The following is a 25,559-nucleotide window of genomic DNA, read 5'->3' on the forward strand; positions in this document are numbered from 1 at the left end:
AAATCCAGATGGCAGGCATAGTAAGAAAAATGTTATAGCTGGGAAAAAGTATTCTTGCTGTGAAACGTCATAGTCCCATGGGCGAAGGATGCCATTGGCACATGTCGAACACAGCCACAAATACACTTCTTTGCAATGTACTGCACTGTCTGCATTCACAAACCAAATAGGAAATGACGCTGCCACATCGGTGGCTGCATAATGCGCTACACACATCTGTAAGAGATCTGAAACAAACACATGAACTGGGCAAGAGCCTCCTTCATCGCAAACGGCACTTAAGGTTGTGTAACATGCTGCACCATTTTCCCTGCGCAATGAACACCAATAATATCGGCATGATTCGTGTCACCAAGGTGTCACACAGAGAAACCAAAATCTGCACTTCCTTGTAGCTACTCCATTGCACTACACATGCACATGATAGCTTGCAAAATGAGTAGCCACTGCACAGTGTTTTCCGTTCACTTTCACTCAGTGTATGTCGGAATCCCCTAAAACCTGCACACTGTAACTCGTGAAACACAAAGCCATAACTGCACCCTCTGCGTTTCTGTCGACAAATACACTGTGTACCACAGTCTGTCCGTACACACCACACAGACACACTTTATTGCCCTTTCCCGTAGCCTCTGCAGCCCATTTCTATGGCCGTCATCTGCAAAAGGAGCGTATGTAACACATGCCACCCTTCAACTATCGTGATATTTGTAGACTTTTTCGGCTGGGCGAGCGTGGGAGTGGGGGAATAACTTTCAGCCAGGGGAGCGGACGACGTTAGGTGTGGTGGCTCTTAAAAGAACATTTGTATTTTTTTATTTTTTTGTAAAGGTGCTTCCGTGGAAACACTTTTTTTGCGGTCTTCATACGTAAATGTCTGTTTTGAACGTCAGCTGACATTCTTATATACCGTATTCAATGCAGTGTGTAGATTGTGAAACAACATTTCATTGCCACTGTGCGATAAAGACATGCCATTTGCCTTGAAAAGGCGTATGTATCGTGCACCAATGTTCTCATTCTGACGAGAACATCCCAGCAGCACTCACAAAGTCACACATGCTTCTGTTGATGAGACCCCTTCCGACCACTGGCTGGCGATAGGAATCCTTGGAATACTTCCACACTATTCTCGGGGTATACATGAGAAAAGCACCTTCGCAGTAGGAAATATTTGCTGTACTGCTTTCATCATAATCTTCAGTTGACTAAACACACGGGAACAAGGCATGTAACTCAAAAAGAAGGCTCCAAAGTGCATGATCACAAAATGTACAGTTGACGAAGAGGCCACGCGTCGACATTCTAGAAGAAGTCCACTGAAACAGCACGATTCGACACTACACCACAAAGCATCCACTCCCTCCAAACTAAAATTGCCAGACAAGTCTTCTTGGAGGGCATACACGCACAGATCTTCCACAAAGCCATCTCCCACGACGAAAACTGTACATTTTGCCATGGTCGCCAGCCGCAGTACACAAAGTAATGGGGAAACTGAATGCCGCCCTTTCCTGTGATGCACACCCAGAGAACCTGATTGACCAAAATCCATAGTCTAATTTCCATTGGCCACCATTGGGCTTTCCCCAATGAGCACAAGGGCCGCTCCCCGATTAGGCAGGAGGATTCCTTCTCCCTATTGGAGCTCTTTCCTGTACGTACACACTGAGCACCTCATTGGCCAAAGGCCATAGTCCCATTTCCATTGGCCAAAATGCTAAGAAGCGCAGAATGTGGCATGTGCCATTTTCCAAGGACCGCACGGCCCACGCCCCAGTAAAGCAGGAGGTGTCCTTCTTCGTATTGGTGCACTTTCCTGTGACACACACCATGAGCACCACCTGATAGGACAGTCGCTGCAGTCCCATTTCCATAGGCCAGCATGGTGAGAAGCGCAGAATGTGGCACGTGCGGGTCCCCAAGTATGTCTCGGTCCGGGCCCGAGTGAAGCAGGAGTGCCTCTTCCTATTGGCGCACATCCTAATCATGTGATTGGACAATCCCTACAGTTCCATTTCCGTGGCCGCCACTCGCAAATCCTCGGATGTAGCATTCACGCTGGGTGCGGGCGTGAAGAATAACTTGCATCCCGGGTAAGCCGGTTGTGTTTTTTTTTTGTTTAGATGCTTCTACGGAAACACCTTTTTTTTTGATGTTCATTAACTTTTGTGAGTTCTTCTGCTCACAGTAGTGCAGTAAACTCTTCGCCACAGCCTGTAGATGAGCAAACAAAACTGCATTGCCAATGAGTGACAACAAAATGCCATTTACTTGGAAATACTCTGCATTTCCACAACTAATACGGTCATTGTTGCAGAAAAACATTCCACGAGCGGACAAAAAAGTATGCATGCTTCTGTTGATGAGACACCTCACTCCGTCTGGCTCGGAACAACAACCATGAGCAGTAGGTCATACCCTTCATGGTATTATGGATGAGAAAAGTACGTTGGCGGTGGGAAAAAGAGTCCTCACGACATTTAGCAATCTCCTCAGTCTACCGAACAAATCTAAGCAAGGCAGGTAACCCATATGCATGCCGTCGTAATGGATGACAATGGCGAGGTCTTTGCAAAGTCCATGCATATCAGCGAAATTGCACTCATACACAATGTTCCACGATGCGTCCACTCCTTCCAAAGGAAAATTGCTGTGATAGTGTCTCTGCAGGACATAGATGTGCAGAACTATGACAAAGGGATCATGTACAGTCAAGACAATGCGTTTCGCCATCTAAGTCACCCTCAGTACGCAGAATATACTACACAACAGTTACACCTCCCTTTCCTGTTAACCACACCCTACACTACCTTATTGGCTAATCCCCACACTGCCATGGCATTTGGGCAAGGTGGTGTAAAGTGCACATTTTGGCACGTGCGCCTCCCAAAGTATCGCGAGTGCTGCACCCTTGTGAAGCTGGAGCAGTCCTTCTTCCCTTTGCAATATGTTCTCTGGAGCTCTACTTCATTGGGTTACGCATAAATTGGCACACACGCATCGACCAGTCACATCGAAGCCGCCATCATCCAACACTGTCACTCTTGTACAACACTTGAAATGTACTGTTACACATTTACAGTACAAATTTCTTGCCATTCCAAAGCACGTCCAATGAAAGTATGCACGATTTCTCCTTCCGTGTACATCCACATAGCCACCCTGGATGTGGCACGTGTAATCCTGAAAGTACTGCGTAATGCACTGCTTTTTCTTGATAGTGTGGGGGGGTAAACAATATCAAACTGGGTAGGGGATTCTTATTATTTTTTTTTTTGTGATGTGCGTGCCAGCAACTTTTTTTTTTATTTTCTCTTTATATGCGTTTCTGTTTGCCTCTCGTCACATTTTTACCACATCTCGTCAATGCTTCTTGCACAGTGTAAAAGAAAACGGCATTGCCAATGGCGCTCAAATAAATGCCATTTCTACGGAACTAGTGCGTATTTGGCAACCTCATGATCTAATACTGGGTGGCGAACATGCCAGCAGCCTGCATCAACTCACGCATGATTCTGTTTATAACACACCTTCCGACCTATGGCTGCGGACAAATTACACCCTCATGGACCCAAACTCCTCTTAGTGTTATGCATGAGTAAACAACCCTTGCAGTAAGAAAAATATGCATCAATGCGGTGAGCAACCTCTTCAGGTGACGGATTAATCGTCCACATGACATGTAACCCAAATGTAGACTTCCATAGTGCAACACGACAAAGTCAAGGTTCGTGACAGACGCCACATATCTGCAAAGGCGTCCCATCCCACCGAAACTACAGTCACCCTGACAGACCCAGAGAGCGTTCACTCCTTCCAACCCGAATTAACCAGCAATGCCTCGTTTCACACAACACCTGTGCAAATGGCGCACAAAGGTATCACTGACGATAAGCACTGTGTGTCTCTCCATCTCGACTACCCTCATGACACAGTATTGGGGGGAAATGGTACCGCCCCTTCCTGTGAACCACACTTTAAACTCCTACTTGCCTATTTCCCACAATTCCAATTCCCTTTCCACCCTGCTCATAATGGCAGGATGTGCACGTGCACTTTCCCATATACAGTGAGGGCCAAAGGCCAGTGAACTGAGACAATACTTCTTCCCTATGCACAGGCACTTTTTGCAGCACTCCCCCATTGGGTGCTGGCAAAATTTGAAACGAGCATGCAGCAATGACATACAAAGGCTCTCCACTGCACACTGTCATTTCTATACAGCACTCCATATTTACTGTTGAACACTCTCAGTACATGTTCCGTTTCATTGCAAAGCCCCTCCACCAGAAACTTCTGCTAAATATATAACTACATATAACCCGTACTTCAACCATACCAACTTCCATACTCACATTACGTTTACACTGCATCCTGTGGCCACACTGCACAACTTCTTACTGCACCATCTCCTTCTGCACACCAAATACTGTAGCACGTTGCAACTATCACCACAGCCATGGAATGCACAATACATGCTTTGCAACTCACTTGTAGTGCTATAGCACGTCGACAATGTGCTCCACACCCATGCTCCAAAGATCACCACCCTGTGCCTCATGCACTGTCAAACCTACATTATTCCAGTGGGTGTGCTCCTTGCGCACATTCACTGCACCGTAATACAATCATGCATGTCACCAGCTAACACTATGCACATACGCACCACTGGCACCAGCACTCCTAACCAACCTCCACACCGCAATGCACATGCACATTGTTACATGCAACAGTTAACATAATGTATGAACATTACACTGTTTTTGGCACCCCTACGCCCTTTCATTCACATACTATTGTCTTACCAAATTCCACTCAGAAGGTATTGTGTCACTGCCAACGTAACCACAAAATGTTTACAACATTGCCCATACTGCAGGCATTGTGCACACAGCACACTATCCAACCACATATAAGCTGCCCTTCACCCATACCCTCTACCATACTAACAGTGTGCAAGCACTGCACCAGAGCCCACACTGCGTGACTTTTCACTGTAGAATCTCGAAGCACAGCGCACCACCATGGAGCTATGTAGCAACAAAATGCAACAGTTACCATAATGTACAAACAAAAGAATCTCTCCTGTATCCCTGTGCACTTTCAATCACATACTATGGGCGTACCCACTTCCATTCACAAAGTTGTGCCCCTTCCAACCTACCCACAATCTGTTTGCAACACTGGGCTATAATGGCTGAAATGTGCACCACAACCATTCCGTACATGTCACCACCAACCTCTAACTGATGCACATTCAAAAATGCATTACTGTCATGGGTGTTTTCAAGGCCTAGACTCTTGAGTGCATGGTCTACGGCTTACGGCTGTGCGCCCAATAGTCTATGCCTTGGACACACCCACAGCTCTACCATACTGATAGTATGCAAACACTGCACCAGAGGCCACACTTCGTGACTTTTCACTGCTGCATCTTCAAACACAGCACACCGCCATGCAGCTATGCAACAACAAATTGCAACAGTTACCATAATATACAAACAAAACTCTCCTGCATCCCTGTGCACTTTCAATCACATACTATGGGCGTACCCACTTCTGTTCACAAAGTATTGTGCCACTTCCAACCTACCCACAATCTGTTTGCAACACTGGGCTATAACGGCTGAAATGTGCTCCACAACCATTCCCTACATGTTACCACCCTGTAACTGATGCACATTCAAAAAGGCATTACTGCCATGGGTGTCCTCAAGGCCTAGACTCCTGAGTGCATGGCCTACGGCCTTCGGCCATACACCATTTATTCTAGGCCTTGAACACACCCAAAGCAATGTAATGCCACCATGCATGTCACCATGCCAGCAAGTACGAAAATCCACATACACAACACTGCCACCAGCACTCCTACCCAATCTGTACAGCGCCATGGCGCTAAGTAACACCAAATTGCACCACTTCACATAACGGCCATGTGGGCAGCTAACATTAAGCACAAACAAAACACCCAAGCATGAAAACAGGTTGCAATTACCAGAATCCACAAACACACCACAGCCTCCGCCACCATTACCCACAGCTATTCACAAAGTGTTGTGTCACTTACCACAACATTTTCACAACATTGGGCCTACTTGAAGAAATCTGCACACAGCATAGGCCGTGAACACACCCACAGCAACATAATGCCACCATGCATGTCACCATGGCACCCACTACCACCATCCACATACACACCACTGCCACCAGCACTCCTACCCAACCTGCACGCAGCTATGCAGCAACAAATTGCAACAGTGAACATAATGTGCAAAGAAAACACTTCTCTTGCACCCCTGTGCACTTTTATTCACTTACTATGGGCGTCCCCACTTCCATTAACAAAGTACTGTGTCACTGCCAACCTACTCACATTCTGGTTGTAATACTAGCCCTACTGCAACCAAGCTGCACATACCACACTATACAAGCAGCACCCTGTACCAAATGCAGAGTGAAAAATGCGTTTCTGCGGTGGGTATGTTGCAACCCTATGCTCTCGAGTGCATGCCCTACACCCTACTGCCTTCGCCTATGCACCCATTAGTCCAAATCTTCCACAGACTCACAGCACCTACATTCACCCATGCATGCCACCAAGTCGCCAACTACCACATTGCATCCGCAGCGCAAAGGCACGCGCGCTCCTACCCACCCTATGTCATGTGCAAATCACTCCCCTTCTGCAATTCACCTGCCACCACTCACCACGAAAAGAGGTCACTGCAAATGGGTTGTGACAGAAGCTATGGGGCCATTACGACAGCTGCCTCCAATTACCACACACAATACTTGCCTACATATGTCACATTAAGCACTTCTCACTCCCCCACCCGTCCCCTAACGCATTCCGTACGGTAAATTTTCCAGACCCTTCCGCCGCCGCACTGTCCTCCAAAACACCATGGCGGCTTTCCCAAAAAATGTTCACGTACACCACGCTTCCCTCCAGCCAACCACCGGCTGTGTCCAAACTTTTCCGACAGCACACCGTCCCGCGAACCAATGACACTCCTGTCCGCGCAGCAAACAGGCAAATGGGTCCACAGAGCGGACCCAGATGTCACACATTTTTTGGGACGTACATTTCAGTTATTTGCAACAAAACTACTGGTCGGATTTCCACCAAACACACACAAGCACACTTTCTGACCCATGTCCCCACTCCTGCCCCAAATTTGGTGAAAATCCATCCAGCCGTTCAGCCTGTAGCCGTGTGCAAAGTTTTTCCCCATTCAGTCTATGGGAAAAAAGAAAATTTTGGGACCTCCCCTATAATTCCTCCCCCCCCCTGCACGAAACCTCCCCCAACTTGGCGAAAGAATTCAGACCTGGCCATATACTTTTTTTGCAAAGTTTTGTGAGGTTTCGTCCAGGGGGACCGAAGTTATAAGCCGCAGAAAAAGTGCTCTTCCTATGATTTTAGCAACTTAACCTCCCAGACACCCTCTGAATTAAGGCGCAATATCCTTGAGAGACTTTATGTTGGAGTTATTTATTCCTTTTTGAACACATTTGAAACACCGGCCAAAGACATTATCCTTTTCACCTTGAGATTTATTTCATTAGAATATGAGGGTCAGAATAGTACTTTGAACACAGGACAGTTTTGTTTTCGACATTCTGACACTGACAGATTCTTAGTTATAAGTTTAATTTAGTACCTTTAGTACAGGCACAGTGAGGTATTTTCCGACCCCTTTTATTTTATCAATAAAAGTCTTTAGCCAAAACCATGTCTACATTGTGTCCGACTGTCATTTCTGACCCATCACATAACCTTTATCTTCAGTCGTCATTTAACTTATTATGCTTCTCCGTTGATCAGTGTCATAGGGCGGTTGCTTCAGGAATGAGCGTCCATCTCAGCAGACTGTTTGGAAGTGACCCAAACATCCACAATGCTGCATTTCATTGTTGTGTTAATGCTGGGCACAGATTTCAATGGGGAAACGGGAATCCACATCTATAACGAAGACGTGGCCCTCAGTCTGTGGACTGTCTTGTGTTGGCAGGGTGCATGTGACCACGCTCCGTGATTGGTGGCAGAGCGGTTGTCCGTATGTACGCATGTTCCCTCAGTACTGGTCAGCCTGTGGTTTGTTTGGGCGACATTGCTGTTAATGCTGCAGTCGATTTCAGTACTTCGATCAAATCCACCTGGGAGTCAACCCTCTCACATACTCTGTCCAGGTCAAGTGTTTCTGCTAGTGAAAGAGGTTTCTACAATAGTTGTGTCCGGAATGCGAACTAGGTACACCCTTTGATGATGCGTAGTCGTATGGCTTCTTCAGAGAAGTTCTAAATTTAGCAGTATGACACTTGTTTCTGCAGGCGGAGGGCATATTTCTGAGCCCACTGGCTGCATTGGTTAAATGTGAACCTCTTATAATCTCTATTTCGTTGTGCTACACATTTTTGATTGAGGGCTGCATTTGGCATCTGAAAGTGTTGCTTGTCTGTATTTTGGAGTGTCTTGATAGTGGTCTTCACCTCTCTGCCGACCAAATTGGTGAAGATGTCTACCCTGTCAAGCGCATCTCCAGCTTCAACCACCTTGATAACATCCTCAATCTTCAATCATTCCAGCCACCTCGCACCTCTGTCTGCTTCGGGTGCCAGCTCAAGCGGCAGAGTATTGCATAAGTAGGATGCTCTATTCATGTTGGATGGCATCAGTAGTGCTGCCTGTTCAACCTGCAAGGCAGCCCGAGCGCGTGTTTCCCTGGAACCGGCCTCCAAAGTTTGTTTGGCCTCTCTGTAGTTTCTCCACACTCTTTTCTCCTGTCTCCTTTGAACTTATAAGACTTGTTTCTGACTTGTGTTGATAGTAGTGTTATATCCTTATTTATGTTTTATTATTTCTTTTCTCTACCGTGATGAGGCAGAGTGAGTGGGAGTCTTCACTTTATTACAGCCACCTGCAGTGGATCCTCCAGTGAACATGCATGTGACCTGGATATACCTGTTATAAAAAGGAAATCATTCAAACAAAAAAAGATACATTTAACAAAAGAATCAAAAAAGTTAACTCGAGCACAAGGGAACTCTTCTCTATCCTAAGAGAATTGAATCTCCTATTACTCCTAATGACACGTGCATCAAAAACAAAAACTGGTGTACGGATATCCAAAATGCCCTCTGCAATAAATCTATGCTCCAAGAGAACATTTCAGCCAAAAAATCCACACTACATAAGAATGCATTAGTGATACAAGAAACCATGCTACAAGAAGTCGCCACCAAACAATCCAAACCAAATAATCAGTTCAAATTCAAACCCATCTCAATATCAGTGGCGGAAAATATCATCACCTCACTCAAACTCTCCAGATGCCTTGGGGACACTTGTCCAGCATCCATTATTAAAGAAGCAGCCAGGGACCTAGCTCCTTTCATTACCACATTCATTAACGCCCCTTTAAAACCTACTCAGTTCCCACTAATTTGAAAGATGCCTGGGCACTACCCTCTTAAAGTAGCCAAACCTAGACCCTAGCATTCCCACTAACTATAGGCCAATTACAACAGTACCGTTTCTGTTAAAAATCCTTGATAAGGCTGCCTACCTCCAAATTCAATCCTACTTGGAGACCAACAACTTACTGGGCACCCGCCAATCGGGATTTAGACCAAGACACGGGACAGAGGCCGCCCTCATCGACCTAAAGAACCAAATGACCAATCAAAAGGACAAAGGAGAAGCGTCCATTCTTTTCCTTCTGGACCTATTCGCCACGTTCAACTTGGTTGACCAGAAAGTTCTGTGTAACCATCTTAAATCAGCCGCCCATTTTTCAAATGAAGCCACCACTTGGATCAACTCATTTTTAGACAAAAGATCCATGAGAGTGTTCTCACCTACCTTTGCAGCAGACCCAGTAACAATCACATGTGGAGTACCACAGGGATCTTGTGTTTCCCCAACCATGTATAACATATTTACTAAGCCTCTCTCTTTGATAAACTTGATAGTCTGGGCGTCTCATATACCAACTGACGACACCCAGATTCTCATCCCTATCCAAGGGGATTACGACACTGAGGTAGCTTTGATCAACAAAATCTACTTAATCATACAAACTAGGATGGCCACCCATGGCCTGTGTCTCAATGATGATAAGATTGAGCTCTTACTCCTTGGGTCAACTAACAGACTGGATAAACTCTCTCCTCAATATAATTCCTTCATCATTGATGGAATTAACATCAAAGTCTCTAAGGAAGTAAAACCCTTAGGTTTTTATCTTGATTCCGCAATTAAACCTCAATAAACAAGTTAACACCTTAGCCTCTGCTACCAGCTACATGTGTAAATTGATCTACGCTTGTAAACCTTTCATCTCCACGGAAAGCTGCATCACGATTGCACGTGTCCTCATCTTGTCAAAGCTGGACTATTGAAATGCCCTCTATCTGAGCACCAGTAAACACAACATCAGCAAACTGCAAATACTCCAAAATAACGCCTTGAGAACTGCCTTTGGCATCCCGAAAACTCAGCATATCTCCCACGCCAGACGCTCTACCAATTGGCTCGCCATTATAGACAGAATAAAGTTTAAATCACTCCACTCCACTTCACTTTCAAACGTATCGTGAACAAGGCTCCACAATACTGTGTGGACAGATTCACCAGACATACTTCAGAACGCCCCATCAGAAAGGCACAAACTAACAGTCTCAGAATCCCCAAATTCAAAAAAGAAAAACAGGAGGAACCAGCTTTCAAGTCAAGATCACCCAATTATGGAACTCTATCCCTAACTCCTTAAAAGCCTTACCATCATTTCACATCTTCAAGAAGAGTGCCAAACTTTGGCTGCACATCCTTGACCACTGAAACTAGACACCACCATATGACTGCTCTACTTAGGCACACAATACCTAACACTCACATAACTTCTACGTTACATTGCACTGACACTTTGTGTTATCCTTCTTTTTTGCATAAATGTCACACCTCACCTTTACACAGTAACTGTCATATTCTTGTCTGTATCTGTACACTAAGAAACTGTAAATGATGTATAGAAAGAAACTGTATATAATGTATAATGAGGTAATACGATGTAAATTGACTTGATGCGAAAATTCCAGTAACATATGTAACTTGTACTGCGCCCAGATACCTGAGGGTTGGGAGCGCTATATAAATGAATAAACAATACAATACAATACAATACTCCCCCCTGAGTGGAGGTACGGATTTGCCTTCTATGATGGGCTGGGTGTGGGCCTGGATATGGTGCAACAGGCCACTTGTAGCGCCATAGTGCGACGGATATCTCACCCGTGGCAGGCAGGTGAGAGGAAAAACAACCTGGATGTTTGGGCGGAGCAGCCCGAATCTTCTTGTACCGCAGGGGCATCTACAGGAACATTGGGCCTAGTACAGGACGTCTTACTCGTGTTGAAAGGGTTGGTGGAGACCACAGATGTGTGGGTGGATCGGTACTCCTTTTGGCACTGAGGATGCGGACACTGGTTTGTGAACGTGCCCAGGGATCAGGGCACCTGCCATCCACGGACGCAACTGTATGTCACGGGAAACGCCAGCTCACTGGATCCCCAGTTGGAAGTGACTGTGGATGTTTTGTCCCCCACTCCACTGAGGGGCCCTGCAAGGATAACGCAGGAGCCACAGGTAGAGCTAACTACTTCTTTATTCTTCTCACACCAACTGCCTTCCTCCTCCCCTCGTCACTTCCCTTTTTCCTCCCCTTCTCTTCAGTCCACTCCTTCTTATGGTACCGTGTCCCTGCAAGGACACAACATTGTGGGCTGCCAGTCCTTTGTAAAACACACATTTGCATTTGCTGGGTTGCTAAGCTACCAAAGCACTGGCCTTGCAGTAGCTGCCTGCTCGGAAAAAGTGTTCACTTTTAAAACTACAAAGTATTTAATAATGAAGTCGTCCGCTACCAAGAACATCTCCTTATTCTACGGAGAAAATGATTTTAAAAACCTGCTGTCCCTGATATGAAACAACATGTCTCGGACGTCGGGAGAAATGATTTCCTCTCCCCTGTCATCTGTGTTCAACTCCACCCACCTTCTCTCCTTCTAATCTCTACATCTTCCTCTTCCATCCCTCTGATGTCTCTCACTCCTTCTACCCGCCTTCTTTCTTTAATGTTAATACTCCCTGTTCCACACTACTAATAACTCCTCCATACTACTATTCCCTCATCTGCACTACTAGTCCACCCCACCTACCCCCAGTCACACTTCTTTCACTCTCACATCCACTTTTCACTCACTTCCTACACTCTCACTCACTGGCCTTGCACATACACTCACCACTCAGTACTACTTGCTCTCACCAACCAATACCTCACTTTTTCCAAAATTGCCTCCATGCTCCAATTCACTGTTCTTCCTCCTGCTGGTCTCTTGGTCTGGTACCTCAACCTCACTCGAACAACCCACAACTTCCTGCCTCCCGTTGCCTCTCTTGTCTTCCCCTCTACCTCCAGTTGGTGTACTGCTCCTGGTCAGTCTGGTTCTGTTTTCTATTTCCAGGAGGTGTTATTATCTCAGGAAGTTACAAAAAACGAATTAAGCCACGCCCCTTTTCTCAATGCTGGACGCCATGCTGCCATAATGCAAGTTCGCACTGCAAATTGTTTGTGTTCATGTTAAGGGGCCATGGGGCAGTCAACTCCAAGGTAAGTGCTGTCCTGCAGAGCTCTTTCCGTTCCATTATGAGTCCCTGACTGTATAGGTCGGTTACAGCTGTTAGGTCTGATTGTCGAGGCTGAGGAACTTTGCTCAGTGCCTGGAGAAGCCATGTAGGCTCTCTGGTTCATCCTTCCCTGGTGCACTCTCTTCTCGTTAACTGTGCAGTTCAGACTATTGACGACAGATCGTGTGGGAAGCTGATGGATTGCCGTCCTGTAGATGGTTTTCCTGTATTTCTTGTTGCTTTTTTGGAGGGTCTGGAAAAGAGAGCAAAACTTGTCCAGCACTTTCTCCAAGAAGTATAAGGTGAGGCAAGTTAGTACTACACATGTAAAGACAGGCATGTGGGCAGGGGACAGGAAATGGGACTCTCTCGACTGCCACCGTTCCTCTCTGGGGTCGGACTGGACCTGGCTTCCACCTGGTAGGCCTCCCACCCCAGGCTGAGACAGGGTACTATCCGCTCATGACAAAGGTCACGTTACTGACCTTGTCACAATAAGGTTGCAGTTTTTTATTTAAACTAGCGCTTAGTTATTTTCCGTATATTAGTTTGGGTTGATTGTCACCTACAAGTCAAAAGACATTTGAGTACAGCTAGGAGTGGAGATGATGTGAGATGGGGTACATATATTGGGAGTGTTTTTTAGTTATTTACCCATCCATCGACTGCTTCTGGCATGCTTATGTCTGCTGGTTTATGGGTATTAGGCATTTGCCTGCACCTGGCATATGCCTATCCCATGCCTACATAAAAGATAAACTGTTGGATTTAGCTTATGTCCTGGCCAAGCGCAGGATCGCTATGGGCTGGAAAGCGGCCCACAGACCCAGGGTGGAGCTATGGTGGGCGGACCTTCTGAGATTGGCGGAGGCGGAATCTGTAGTTTGGTTTGAACTGTTCACTAGGTGGGGTGAGGAGGAAGTAGGGCCCCTGCTGGCCTGGCGGCACATGGTGGCCTCTATGGCAAACCCTCACCAGGGTAATAACGAATCAGAGGACTCGGATGATGAGTGCCTAAGTACTGCGCTACCCGATAATGCTCCTGCAGACGATACGAGAGAACCGGCTCTAATTTGAGGAGCCATGGGGGAGGCTGGGGAGTTACACTGTGAAATGTGATGGTTTCAAGATTTTGTTTATGTATTGAAACAGTTGTAATGTGTGGTGTTTTGTTTGGTTTTGAAAATAAAATAAATTTACAACAAAAAAAAGATAAACAGTTGGCTTTGCCATGGCTTGTTAAAATTGGGAAGTGAAACTGCATGGTTGGCTGTTTATCACCATCATGACTGGGCAGCTGTGGATTTTCTCAATTGTTATAGTTTTGTGGTTTGTAATGGGATGGGCGTGTTTGCCATGGCTTGCTATGCCAGGGGGTTACAGTGCCTTAAAGAAAGTGCAAGTGTTGACAATTTGGCGCATAGTTGCTGCTTGTTGACTTTTGGTTACATAGTAACGCGTAGAATACACTCTGCAAGCAGCACAGTTTACTCTAGCAACACAATGCTAAGTGGTGAATGTTATTATCTCTGTTTTGTGCAGTGATAACTAGAGGCAAGGGGTCCTTATTAGCTGCATGTGCTGAAAAACAAAATCTCCTAAAAAATAATGAATATTCAAAGTACTTGCTCTTTCAATTAGCGAAGACAATGTTGAATCGGGTAGAAAACACTGTTGGGTGTTTACTGATCGTGCAGAGGGCTTTGCATCGGACAATATTGGTAACGTTATTGGACCAACAGAACACAGCCACTTTTTCACTGGGCTTTCACCCACCTCCCCGTTTCCTCTTTCTGTGAACACTTGAAATGTGTTGAATGCCTTTGAAGCAGTATTGCATGTCCTCGTGTGATAGAAAATAAAATAGGTATAAAAGTCGACGCATCGGTGCTTATATGATTGATTTATGTTCCTTTTAAAATGTTCCTTTCCCAGTAGCTAAGAGAAGTAGTCAGTATTACCCATTGCAGTGTTTGTTTTGCATATCAAAGGCAAACCTGCCCGCAACGCCGCTTCCTTGTTCCTGTCTGGAGAAAAAAAAGAAATACAATATATTGTCAAATGGACAGATTTTTCTTTTCAGATTTGTAAACTCCCTAATGACACAGCACTCACTGCCGTTCAGGCCAACAGAGAAATGGGTTTCTGCTCGAGTAATGGGTTCAGTCATTCCAGGGTTGCACGGCTCCCGTTGGATAAAAAGTGATTAGGCCTTGAAGTGCACGGCCATTATTCGGCTTAATTGTATTCTTGATAGATTCCTTCTGCGTGCATTCAGTGTGTACCGCATTAGGGAAGTCAGCTGACCCAGACCGCCAGGAGAAAAATAGTTTGTTTTGCTTCGCCCTCTTTACCTTGAGGGGAGTGTGCCTTCGTGTAGAATATACGCAGCGGAGGGTGGGTCTGCTGTGTAGACCGTGAACTTGGCTGAATAGTGATTACTCACATACACACACACACACACACACACACACACACACACACTTTATATTCCTCGAAGCACAATATAGTAGGCAGAACCATGTGCTTAACATCACCGGACACCATTTTCTAAAGTGTGTTTAAAAACAACAGCCGTAGGTTAAAAGAATAAGACATATGAACAGGGTACAGGACAGAAGCGTTAACATTTGCCCTAGTAAAGCCTATCTATTTTGGATACCTGTTGCTGCATGGCGAAGCATGCTTTGTAGGCTGACATATATTTTCTGTTTTATAAGGCATACATGCCAAAATGCAGTACAGATGGAAATAATGCATTTTGTTTTATATGGCATACATGCTAATATGCAATAAAGATGTAAATAATGCATTTTTTTTAAAATCTTTTTTATTTCATTTAGTTTATACCAACTTTTTGAAAATGTAAGAAAGAAATTTAAAAAAATAAATAAATAAATAAAAGAACAGAACAAAACTATTTGTCGCTTTTTTGTCCTACTTCACAACCTTTAAAATATTCAATTCATTCTACTCAATGTTGCACTAATAAATGACTCTTGATTCCTTCCGTTAGATCCTCATAGTTCCTTATCGTCTTAGTCTCGAGCTTCACTGTTCAAGTATAAGGGCTTTTCTCTAATTGGATTTGAATATGCTCTAAGAGTCTCATCGTGCCAATCATCAGCGCTTTACTTTCGCCAATGTGAAGATGTTTCCACCATTCTTCGGAGTTGTACGACTGGAATGAACTCTTCGCCTTCCCCAAACAGTTCTCGCGTTGCCTCTCAGTTCCGTACAAGACAGCACCAGGTGTTTTAAATCTTCATCTTCTTTTGCACAGAATCTGCACTTTACATTACTTTCAGGAATCATCCGTCGATGTCTTAAAATGTCTTTCGTTTAGATGGAACTTTAGGAACAGCCTTCTCAAACGACTACAAGGTGATAACATTAGATATTTTGAAAGTTTGTTATGTTTTTTCGCTTCAGGTGGTGCATTTTGCATGGATTTATGCGCTGATCTTTGCTCTCCTATGTCGATCCAATCTAGATCCAACAATTTCCTTTTTACTAAATTTGGATTGTACCATAGTAAAAAAAGCTCATCCATTCCTAATTGGTTTAGGATCCCTTTGCATTGTAGTTTCCATTCGTTTAACGCTGATTTTCTTTGCGTCTTCTCATTCGTCAAGATTTTAAGAGGAGGGAGGTTTGCGTCTTCATGTAGTTTCCTAAACAAGGCCAACTTGTTCCATGTGATTCTCGCATTCAGGGTTGAAATCCCTACTTCGTATAGTACATTGGCCGTGGGCGTACTTTGCGGAATCTGAAGAACCTTCTTCCAGAATAATCCTTCACATCGAGACCATAGTTTATGGTCGCACCCGAACATGTTCTCTGCACCGTAGGTTAAGATCGGAGATACTTTGCTCTGGAAAAATTTCCTTACTGGATCAATAGAGAATTTCCCATACCTTTTTTGAATTATGATGGCTTGTGAAATCAGTTGTTTGCAGCTGTTTAGGAGCTTTTTGGTCTTCGGCTCATCATTAATACTCGAGCTGATGATTGTTCTCAAGTATCTTGTCTGAGGTACTTTATTTAGCTTTTTCTCTCCGATCGACCAGCCTTGTTTGAAATGATTGATTTTTCTTCCTTTTTTGTTTTCAAGTACCAAGATTTCAGATTTGCCCGCATTGATCTCCAATCCGAGATCTTCTAGGAAGGTTCTTAGTGCTGACAATTTTCGTTGGAGGCCAATTGGTGTATGATCTAATATCACCCTATCATCTGCATACTTGATATGATTGATCTTAATTCCATTGATCCGCGGTGGAAAAGACACTACATTTGATAGGGCGGTACCAACTTCTGATATGTAGAAGTTGAAAAGGGTTGCCCCTAATGGGCACCCTTGTTTTACTCCTCGCTTTGTTGCTATGGGGTTTGTTAGGTTTCCTTCACTGTCCAAGCGAACTTGGATGTAAGTGTTCAAATATAGCTCTTTAATGGCTTGAATCAGGCTCTTGCTACACCCCCTTCTCATAAGGTTGTTGCAGAGTGTTTCTCTGTCCACCCCGTCAAACGCATTTGCCATATCTATATAGAGATATGTTTTTTGACCGGATCTAATTGCCTCAATTTTTAACAGGTTCAGAATTAACAGATTCACACCACAGCCTATACCTTTGATGAACCCAGTCTGACGGTCGTCGTAGATCTTCTCTTTCCGAATCCATGTTGTAAGTTGTGTAAATAATTGCGATGCGAACACTTTACCTACTACGTCGAGCAGGGCTATTGGTCGATAATTTGTGGGGTCTGTGCGGATTCCTTTCTTGAAGATGGGAACTATGATTCCGGATTTCCATGTAGAAGGTACTCGACCTTCTTTTTTTATTAATTGGAACAAGATGTCACAAAACTCCACCCACTCTTCGATGTTCTCTTTCAGGTCCGCATTTGATAACCCATCAGGCCCTGCAGCACGTGATGTACTACTTTTTATAATGGTTGCACGGATGTCTTCTTTATCTATTGTAATTTCCCACGGGTGGCTCCACTCGAAATTTGTGGTACTTGGGGTTAACCTTTTTTAAATAACTTTACATAATGCCTTTCCCACTCATTTTCGGTTACCATATTTGATATTATCGCTTTTTTTCGGGGTTCATTGCTTCATTTATTATGGCCCAGAAGCCCTTGGAGTTCCTTTTGTTTAGGGCCTTCAGCATTTGTTCGGCATCCCGCTGCACCATTAAGGCTCTTTGCTGTTTATGCCAGTTAGTATATCGATTCTTTGCCTTTTTTATCAGTGTCCCTGCATCAGTCATATTTTCAGCGCCAATTCTTCTCAGGGTCTTCCTTAACTCTCTCTTTCTTGTTGCAACTTCAGGATCATATTGGTGCCTTTGGTACCTAGCTCTGTTCAGAGTGGACTTCTTTTTAGTTTTGAAGATCTCTAAGAATTGTTGGTATTCAATCGGATTGCACCCACTCACCCACTCAACCGCTGATGTTGATGCAACGATTCTGCCACTGCCACTATGTCGGCATTCTTTACACGCAGTCTGTTCTGTCCCGGAACCACTGAGATTGGTTAATAATGCATTCTACATTTTATAAAGGTTGAAGTCTAAACACAAAGCGAACCTAACATGTTACTTACTATAGGCTTGCTATTGCACTATAAGGAATTTAGGCAATATTGCATTAACAGATACTTGTATAATTTGATGAATTGGTACTGAATTTTCAGTTGCAAAAAATAAGTTAACCACTCAATCTGATAATATAAATGAACTTTGCACATCAGTATTGTGCACCGTTCTAGGTAGACACATACACTCAAAGCAACAACCCATTGTTGGGCCTTAATATGCAGCTTCTAAGCACAACGCGGGAGCCAGGATATATTCAACCTTCTCTTTATTACACCTCCAATACAACTAACTTCCCCCTCCCCTCTCCCTACCCTTCCTCCCTCCTCCCGTTTCCCTCCCCTCATCCCGAGTACCTCCTCCTTAAAGGAGCCTTTCTTCTTTCCTCCTGTAACACGTCCCACTCACTTAGCATGGAAGTTCCCAGTTTACATCGCTGGGGTTTCCTCGTAGCTCGCTGTAGGCGAACAGGTGACTCGCTGGTCTCAACTGACCCTTCTGCTTGCAATGCTTTGTTTGCTTCTCCACTGCCTACTTCCTCTGCCTTGGGTGTTGGTTCTTCCCTTTGTTCCGGTTCCTCCAAGTATAGCTTGCAGAAGAAGGAGGCATTCCATGTTATCTCCCCGTGGTCTCCTGTGGCGGTTACTATATGGCCCTTTGCCTTCACTAGGAGTGGCTCTGGGTTGTATCTGGAGTCGGTCTTCTTTTGTCATCTCTGTCGTACTATGACAGTTTGCTTGACTGGGAATTGGTGTTCCTTAGCTCTTCTCTTTCGATCTGCCCATTCTTTGGCTTTTCTTTTATTTTCTGCATTCCTTTCTCAGATCTCTGCATCCTGTTCCGGGGTGTTGTCCTCCACTTGGGGGAGGCGGATCCACAGTGTGTTGTTCACCATAAGTTCTAAGGGCGTCCATTCTGTCGTTTCGTGTGGGGCATTTCTGGAACTCCGCAGCATCTGGCATATTGCTTGTGGTTGTGACATTTGGTCCATGATTGCCCTTTGTCTGTTTCGTTTGATGGTGGACATACACCTTTCCACCATACCATTGGCCTGTGGCCACAGCAGCGTGATTTTCTGGTGGTGGAAACCTAGATGACTGACTTGTTTCTGAAAGTCCTGTCCTTGGAACAGCCGGCCTTTATCTGTCTTTACCGTATTGGGGATTCCCCATTCATTAAACAGTGCATGTATCACTGCGGATACGTGGTGGAATGCTGTGGACTATACGTGTTTTGTAAGGGGGAATCAAGAGTACTCATCAACTAATATGAGTAAGTGTCTCCCTTCCTCTAGCGGGCCATAGAAATCCATGGCAAATCTCTGCCACAGTCCGTCTGGCAGTGGTACTATTTGTAAAGGGTGTTACTTGATGCTGCTTTCTGACAGGGCCCACAGTGGGTTAGTGTGTCCTCAACGATGGTGTCCATGTACGAGAAGCACACTTGATTCCTTAGTATTTTCTTAGTGTTCTCAACCCCTCGGTGGCCCTCATGGGCTATCATCACAAGCGCTTTCCTGAGGCCTTTGAGGACTACTAGTCGGTTGCCTCGTAACAGTATTCTCTGGTCTGTTCTGGCCAGCTCTCTTTGTATCTTTACAAACCTTTCCAGATCTTTCTTTTCTACCTCCCCTCCTGTAAAGTATTCTGTGTCGAGATATTTCCACTTGTTCTCGTTGGTGAGGCGCTCCTCTCTGCTTCGGATGGCAAATGCTTCGGTGGTGATGGCAGGGGGAGGGCGTTAAGGGGCAAGTACGAGATCTAGTCTTCTGCCTGAGGCGTCTACCGTTTTTTCCCTTCCTGGTGTCGGGATAGATAGTCTGCCGGGTTGGCATCCCCCCGGTTTGTGAATGATCCTATAATCATACTCCTGGAGTCTGATGCCCCACCTTTCGATACGTGGGGGTATTTTAGTCTTGGAGTTGCCAAAAAGGGAGAGCAAGCCTGGTGGTCAGTGATGAGGGTGGAACCTCCTGCCAACGATAAAATGATGACATTTTTCACATGCCCACACTTCTGCGAGGCTCTCGCGTTATGCTTGGGAGTAGGCCCTTTCGGTGGGTGACAGTGCCATGCTAGCGTATACTAAGATGTTATGCTTGTAGCTGTCGCTGGGGTCCGACTGAGCCAGAATGGTGCCTAGGCCAACGGGACTGGCGTCTACCGTGAGGTCAGTGTCCGATTCTGGGTTGAAGTATGCAAATTGCTGATTGTTGGCAAGTTCCTCTTTTATAGCGTGGAAAGGGTTTTGGCATTGCCTGTCCCAGTCGAATGAAGAGTCCTGTGATGAAGGAGTGGATCTGTGATGGTGGCATAATTCAAAAGGTAGCGAGCAGAATAGCCCGCCATCCCTATGAATGATATCAGTTGGTCAACTCCTGTGGGGGTGGCCAGGTTGACAATGGCACTGATTTTGTCTGGGTCAGCTGTGATGCCTTGATCTGAGAAGATGTGGCTGAAGAAGCGCAGGCTGTGTTAGTTAATGGCGCACTTCGGTCTATTGAGTTATGGAGGATGTCGCACACAGCCTTTAATGCCATATTGTGTTGTTCTTGAGTGGCACCGAAGATGAGGATCAGTCAATGATATGGCAAATAACTACATGTCATTAGTTAATTATGAATAATTCAATTCTGTACTAACCAGGGTAATTTTTTACACACCCTGGTTAAAACCCAACAGGCACAACTGCTTTTTTGTGGTTTTCTCTGTTCTTTTTACTAATTGTCTTATTGCATTATTTTCTATTCCAATTATTTGTTGAAATCATAATGTACATATGCTTTGTTGTATGTCTCCTTTTCATCTTTTGTTATGTTTTTTTAAAAAACTTGTAAAAAACATTTTTGAAATACGTTAAAGAATATGTTTCTTTGTATAATAAATCTATTTTCATGTACTCCTTAGGTTTTTTTTCTTTGTCTCTGTTGTTCCTGTGACTTTCCTTGAAAGCATATGCCTTATAAATAAGATGGAGATTCAACCATAAAATCATTGACAGAATTTAGGACTGTCTTGTGCCTGGGTTCCTTTCTGAGGTTCCTTGTATTTACCGAAGATGAGGATATCATCACTTTAGTTGAGGGCATTGAGCACCGGGGATATTAGTCTGCGTATTACTTTAGTTGAGGGTATTGAGCACCGGGGATATTAGTCTGCGTATTGTCTCTTGAAAGATTTCAGCAGCTGAGGATTTCCCGAATTTGAGCCGCTTATATTGGAAAAGCCCTTCGTGAGTTGTGAAAGTGGTTATTGGTCTGGAGGAAGGGTCAATTACCAACTGGTGATACTCTTGTTTCAGGTCTAATTTTGAGAAGTGAGTGGCCTGGTTGAGCCTCAACAGCATGTCCTCAATGCTGGGCCCTGGGTGTCTTTCTCTTTGAATAGCAGTGTACGGGATGCACATGTCCGCGCAAAGGCGCAACCATCCGTTGTCTTTTGGGACGACACCCAGGGATAACACCCATGGTGTGGGGCCTTCTATCCTCTCAATGATGTCAATCTGTAAAAGTAGTTGTAGTTCATGTGTCACCTGGGCTTGTAGGTGAAATCCAACCCTGCGGGAGTGCTGGGGTACAGGGGTGATGTTTGGGTTTATGTGGAGGGTGATGACAGTGTCCTTTAGCATGCCAACGCCTTTGAACAACTTTGGGAAAAGGTCCTTGTGATTGCAGAATTTGTACACCCGGTGGAAAACCCTGGATGACTTCTGACTGTTCATACTGGATGTCTATCAGGGCTAGGGCCCTGGCAGTCCGATAATTGAGAAGACAGCATCCTGTTGCGGAACTCTGGATGACATAAATGGTAGCGGGCACTCTGCAACCACTGTGGGCTAGGTCGCAGTGAAACTGGCCTTTTGACTGGAGCGGTTGGGATGTTCCGCATTGAAATATGCGGGCCTGGGTTTTACATAATGGGTATGCATCTGTTATGGCCTGGTAGAGCTGTTCATTCATAATATTGACGGTTGCTCCCCTACCCACAACAAACTGGTTGTGTAGGCTTCCGCTCTGGACGGCTACCTTGGGTGCTGCGGTGTCGTCTGATGTGATGCTAATGAGTCTCACGTATTTTTTGCTGTACCTGTCGTGGGTGTAGTAGTGGTCGTCTCTGTGTTCTGGCACTGCACTTGGTGCTGGGACTTCATACGGGTCATAGCGTGGGACGGGGTGTGCGTTCACGTTGTAATCTTGACCATGTCCTTGTTCGATGTTATATCCCGCCACTGGGCTGGGCTGGTAGTTGTACACATCCGAGTGTTGCATAGGCAGGTCCATGTTCAGATCCTGTGTCGGCCTTATAACTCCTAACTGGGCTGTCGTCTGCACCAGGTTGCTCTCTTAGAATGTCCTCACGGTGTCTCTCTTGTGGGCCAGTCTGTTGGTGGGTCCTCTTATCTACTAGAAGCATCTGGCTGGGCCTGACAGTGGCGATGGTGGGTATGCGGCGAGCGTGGGTGACTTTTCCCTGCACATCTCCTGGAAGTGGTTCTCCTGGCCGCATCTCATGCACATTTGGCCTATGGCCAGGCATTAGCCTATGTGGGGCAATTCAAATCTGCACCTTTAGCATTGTATCTCACCTTAGGGGCGTTGTTGTGGACTTCTTGGTCCTTGCCACCCTAGAGGTCCTGGATTCCAGCTGTATTCTGGAGGTTCAGCTGCTATTGCTGCGATGGTGTCACCCTTCTTTGGGTTCTTAATGGCTGCCGCTTGAGTGTCAACACTTTTGTATATTCTTGCCAGGTCGATAATTTCTTGTAAGGACAGGGGTATCTTTAGTAGATGCCTTCTGAACAGTAAAGAAGTACATCCCTCAATTATTCTCAGTCTTATCGCCTCATCATCGTTAAAGTTAGCAAAGTCGCAGTATTTGATTTTTCCTCTGGAGACGGATAACGAATTCCCCTGTGGACGCATGTGATAGTTGTGTGGATTGATTGAAAGCATATCGTTTGTAGTCTCTGTTGGGAAGTACTATTAATTTGCTGTTGACTGCAGCAATGAGATGCTGATATGTGTTTTTCTCTTGTGCAGGGATTGTTTTCATGATCCCTTTAACCTCTTTTCCTGTGAGGTTGGCGAAGATGTCTATTTTGTTTGGCGAGTCTTGGTCACCTATAGCTCTCATGAAATCCTCAAACTCCTCCATCCATTCTTCCCACCTCTGGCCTTGGTTGTGGTGTGGGTGCAGTATGAATGGGTTGGGCCGTCTCAAGAAGGTCGCTCGGGACGCAGGCCCTAAGCTTACGAGGGCTGGGGCACCTGAGCCTGCACCTGCAGCTCGTTGCGCCTTATCTACCATTTTTGCAGAGTCTGGTAGGGCCCGCTATCTGTACCAGTAGTGATACTGGAGGTTGGGTGAGGGTTTGTGCTGTTCCTGCCCCTATCTTTGGCTGGTCCTTGTTGCCACTGCTTGCACACTAGCTTCTATCATTATTATGACCTTTGGTGGTGGCCACGTGCTTTCACTGTTGATGCTGTGGTCCTGTTCTCCCTTGCTCCTTTGGCCCTGTCTTCAGATGGCGTGCTGCTTGTGCTCAGCAGCCTCTTGTGTCTGGGTGGTTGTTGCTCCCCCTCTTTTCTGGCCTTTCCCACACTTTTCCTCTGCCTGCCATTGCAGGAAATGTTCCGTGTTCATTTACAGTCTGTGGGCTGTGGCACGTGCTGTTTTGCTACTGCAGCACGTGGTGTTGCTGATTTCTTATTTGTTTTTTCTCTGGTGGGTGGGTTTAGTCATCCGCGGCATGCGCCACTTCCTTCCTACTGTGTGATGGATGGTATTGGGCTTGGTGCTATGTTGGTGCCTCTTTCTTTGGTCTGCTCCCCCCTTTCCCTTCCCACCGTCAGTGGCACTGGGGCCTCCTTACCCTCTGTTGCTTGCTGGGCATACGTGGGTGTTGCAGGCACACACTTGATGTGCGCTCCGGTGTCTCTCCCCGCGGGTGATGGTGCAGGGTAGTGCTCACTTTCCTGCCAGTGCCGACGTGCGGGTGACCACTCCTCCGATCCACTCCTCCTCTGCTGGACTCTCGTCACCCACCGCTCCTCCTGCGCAGTCTGCAGCGTCCTCGAGCCGCTCCACCCTTGTCTCCCCTTCTTCTCGGCTGGGCACTGGAGTTGCTTCTTCCAGGTCGCTGAAGTCTGTGAGCGTTCTTCCTCCTGTTCGACGCCTTGGCAACTCGTCAGTCTTTCTCGCCAGTTGTTAGGCCTTAATACGCAGCTTCTATGCACAACGCGGGAGCTAAGATATATTCACCCTTCCCTTTATTACACCTCCAGTACAACTGACTTCCCCCTCCACTGTCCCTCCCCCTTTTGCCTCCCCTCATCCCGAGTCCCTCCTCCTGAAAGGAGCCTTTCTTCTTTCTTCCTGTAACACTCATATACACTCCCGTACCCTTTCCTCCATACTTATGGTGAGACTGTCCCAAAGGGACCGGACTGGAGCCTTTTGCACTTCAAAAAATAGCTTCCCCTTTAAATGTGTTGCACGCATGGATGTGCCTCAGCAGGCTCGCCCACACTGCTGCCTCGCCCGTTAGTCCTTTTTACCACTCAACATGACTGGACGTTATATGCACGTCTGAAACTACTTTTCTTTTTGATACTTCAGCTTCTCCTCTTTTCCTGGGACCACCACATGCAGAAGGGGTCCCCTGGATCCTCCAAGACACCAGGGGTGGCCCAGAAGCCAGAATGGCTCACACCGGCTCTAAGGCTGAGGGCTCTTTGGCAGTGGCAGATTGAGGGCCCTAGGATAGCAGGAGCAGGGCATAGAGGTGAAGCCTAGAGCGGGCAGAGATGCACAATGATGAATTTTATGGACAAATGCTTGGGAACAAGTTGTGTTTTTTTAGTTTTCTGTGTTTGGGGGTCTAGCTCGCTAGAGACAGCTGAGCCTCTTCACGAGGTATTGCTGTCAACGGTGGTAAAATTGAATGTTCAAACCTGAAACCTAATGTTGGAAATTATATGGTTCAAGGCAATAGGCAATAACATTATAGGAGGTGATATCACGGGATCATTCCTCCAGCATGCAGAACCATTTTGTGCATTTCCCCGGTGTCCTTAACCCACACACTTAAAATGTTGTTGAACATCACAGACAGTTCACCTTTTAATCTCAAAACATACCAGGGGTTTACTTTTTATTTTGTGGGTGCTGCTTGTGGCACTTGAAAGATCCCTGTACTCCAAGCCACCACTTCCATATCTCCTCCAGCTCCACAGGGCAGTGAATGGATATGGAGAGGAATTTAGG

At 45.7% G+C, this 25,559-nt stretch overlaps 1 long non-coding RNA gene across 1 annotated transcript in view; it reads right to left on the reverse strand.

Moving 5' to 3' along the window:
- The window catches only part of LOC138515629 (uncharacterized), a 77,083-nt gene extending 62,145 nt beyond the window's left edge, over nucleotides 1-14,938 (reverse strand). The window contains exons 1-2 of the long non-coding RNA XR_011282120.1: nucleotides 14,807-14,938; nucleotides 14,653-14,718 (exon numbers count right to left, since the gene is read on the reverse strand). This is a non-coding gene — a long non-coding RNA (uncharacterized lncRNA). The remainder of the gene's footprint in view (nucleotides 1-14,652; nucleotides 14,719-14,806) is intronic.
- Between the last annotated feature and the right edge of the window lie 10,621 nt (nucleotides 14,939-25,559).

Source organism: Ambystoma mexicanum, chromosome 6q (genome assembly GCF_040938575.1).
Source record: "Ambystoma mexicanum isolate Mex_15411 chromosome 6q, UKY_AmexF1_1, whole genome shotgun sequence".
Classification (NCBI taxonomy): Eukaryota; Metazoa; Chordata; class Amphibia; order Caudata; family Ambystomatidae; genus Ambystoma; species Ambystoma mexicanum.